The sequence below is a fragment of the Penaeus chinensis genome, chromosome 39 (assembly GCF_019202785.1).
Source record: "Penaeus chinensis breed Huanghai No. 1 chromosome 39, ASM1920278v2, whole genome shotgun sequence".
Classification (NCBI taxonomy): domain Eukaryota; kingdom Metazoa; phylum Arthropoda; class Malacostraca; order Decapoda; family Penaeidae; genus Penaeus; species Penaeus chinensis.
In genome coordinates, this window is record NC_061857.1 from 3,015,360 (window position 1) to 3,018,360 (window position 3,001).

The window sequence follows — 3,001 nt, forward strand, 5'->3', positions numbered from 1 at the left end:
AATAATAATAATACGCATGGTCTGCTCGTATGTTTTTTGGGGGTTCACCTTGATTGCACAGGATTAAAACATTAAAATATGAATATTAGATGTAAAAAGGACAACATAAAAAGACAGATAAAATTATTTTCACATATGAAGATGGGCAGATAAAATAAAAGTAAATAAAAGCGTTAAAAGAAAGATCTTTATCTCGCCTTAATTAGTGATACCTGGCGGGAAGGGTTAAACAAGTTCGTTTACCCTGAGGTGACCCGCAAACAGCTGGAGATGCTTTTAAAGGCATATAATCTGTTTATTTGTTTACACCTAAGACTATATAGAGTTCACTACAACACCGCTTGTTTTGACGCTCGTGCAGCCAGAGACACCAGACAGCCAAGGGAGCTCGGAATCCCCTCGAGCTTCCCCACCGCCTTCCCTACATTCAGCCAGAAGCAAGACAAGAAGGAAATAGCAAGGTTTTGATGGTCGAGTGTCACTGGAAGCCTATCTAGCACCGTTCAAAGTATTGGCAGTGGTACAAAACTGGGATGAACAGGAAATGGTGACACGTCTTAGGAGCCAGCCGCAGGAATTCTGGGTCACCTAACACCAACGCAGCAGGCAACATACTCTATTGTCAAGGCGGCAGTAGGTAGTAGGCAGTAGGGAGTGTAGGTACGGACTCCACTGCCAGGCTGAAGTGTTCCGTGCCAGATATAGGGCCAGGGTGAGGACACGGGGAGAAACACTTCAACAGTTGGCTCAGGAGTTAGAGACACTTGTGCTCACCCAGGCCGAATGAAGATCTGGTGTCTGATCTGCTGAAGAACCAATTTATGGACACTTTGCAGGATCAATAACTGCAAGTTTATGTAAAGCAGGCCCATACCACAGACTTACAGGTGCACTAGAGTACTAGTCGTTCAGGATGAGTGGCAACAGTAACAGTGGAGTGCAGGTGTACCCAAGAGTCTAACAAGGCTTCAGAGCCAGGCGTGCACAGGTGAGGGGACGCTCGAGCAGTCCCAGGACAAGATTCAAGGGAAAATGTCAGCAAGGTTACCATAAGCAATATTGCCTCAAAATTATGATGCAGTCAACCGAGGATGTGACTTCGGGGTACCAGCACCAACCCTACTGCTAGAGTTGAGGTGAACAGGGCCCTCTGTCGCAGAAGTGCTGTAGCAGTCTGCGGGAAACGACAGGAGGCTGGATGAAGGAGCACACCAGACGACAACTGCCAGGGCCCAGTCCATTTAATTTGTTGCAGAGTGGCAACTGCCGCTAAACCACAAGTCGAGGGTGCAGTCAATGGCAATCCATGAAACTGTTACCAGTTGATAGGAATCAGTAAAACCAAGACAAACGCCTTAGAGAACACAATCTGACGTGATAGTCAAATGGTTTAATAGGACAATAGTGCAGGATCTGGCCAAGTATTGTACCGAAGGACAGACGGAATGGGATAGCAAGCTTCCACTCTGCAGAAGATGAAGCCACCACCGTCACCTCTGCGAGGATGATGTTGGGAAAGGAGCTGGAGGACCCTGAAAGGACCTTTGTAAAGGTAGGATAGCGGCTGGCGGTGTGCATCATCGCGGAGAAACACGAACTCAGCCGTATCCAGTCCTGGTGGGGTGTAGGCCGGGCGATGATGGGTGGGTCTGCTGGGGGTGAATTGCCGGGCTACCGGTCGGAGGTCCACTAGCTGAGTGTCGCACGAGCCGTCGCTTGGGAAGAATTCTCTAGGCACAACAAGGGGCTGACCGTATACTATCTCGAGCACAGAATGGGCGAGATCCTCCTTAGGCGTTTTCCTGAGCCCAAGAAGCACCTATGAACGGGTGAAACAAACAAGCCGGGACGCAACATCAAAAATAGAATAACATTGCGAGGATTCGAGCAGGACTCCAGAAAAAAAATGTGGTTAACAGGACAAGACGCAGATAAGAAAAATAGAGGCGCACCATGACGTCAAAGTGTTGGAAACATCATGTGACAAAGTGACGCCACGTGACGGACTAACAGAAGCAAAAAAGAAGTCACGAGTTCGGAAACAACTAGTTTAAAGCGATCACTATATATATTATAACACACCAGTCTGGGAACAAGAAAATAAAATTTTCTGGCAGGTAGAAAAGTTTAAAGTGATAATTACAGTGTTGAAAATTCGCTGGGACACAGGAAAGTCCTGACGCAGGTATCTTTCAAATTAGTGAAAAGAAATTATATCATATTCATGATAACTGTTAAGGGTGTGGCCGGATGGGCTCCCACATCGGGAATAAAAGATGGTTAGTGACAGACAAACAGCGGATTAGATTTCGGAGTAGCATCCAGTAGCCATGTCACTTTTGTGGCACATCTTGGTAAGCCCAGTTGAAGTGATTTAGTGCCTTATCTTGAGGGAACATAGTTATCCATAGTACATATGTGCTATGGATAATGTGGATTAAGTAGTATTAGGGATTATTTCTTGATTTATGTGTGGCTATATAATGGACCAAGAATTGTATTTGATCAAGTTAATTTTGGAAGTAAGAATTATATAATGGAATAATTATAGATTTGATTGTCAAGATTGAAGAATGATATAATTGAGATCTCAGCTCTACGGAAGTGTGATTTAACAGAGATGAAGATTACTAATTTCCAGGGGAGGGTAAGAATAATTTTGTGTTTGCATAATGTATGTATCAGTTAAGTATTTTCTAGGATAAGTTTTTCCTTTATTTAGTTACTGCTTAACGAAATTAAATTAGTATTATGATTGCCTGATTAAGTATAAGATATTTTCTGTCCATTTTTGAAGTGTACTCATTTCATCATTAGTGGAGATAATCTTAAGTTTAAGTTAGTAATTGTGTAAGGACATTAACTTAGTATTTTAAATTGCCTGGTATAAGTAGTTCATCTTGCTTAGATATAATTTTCACTATTTTCTGTAATTCAATTTGTTTACTAATATTTGTATGATTTCAACCATTGTATGTGGAGAAACGAATTCTTTTGCTTA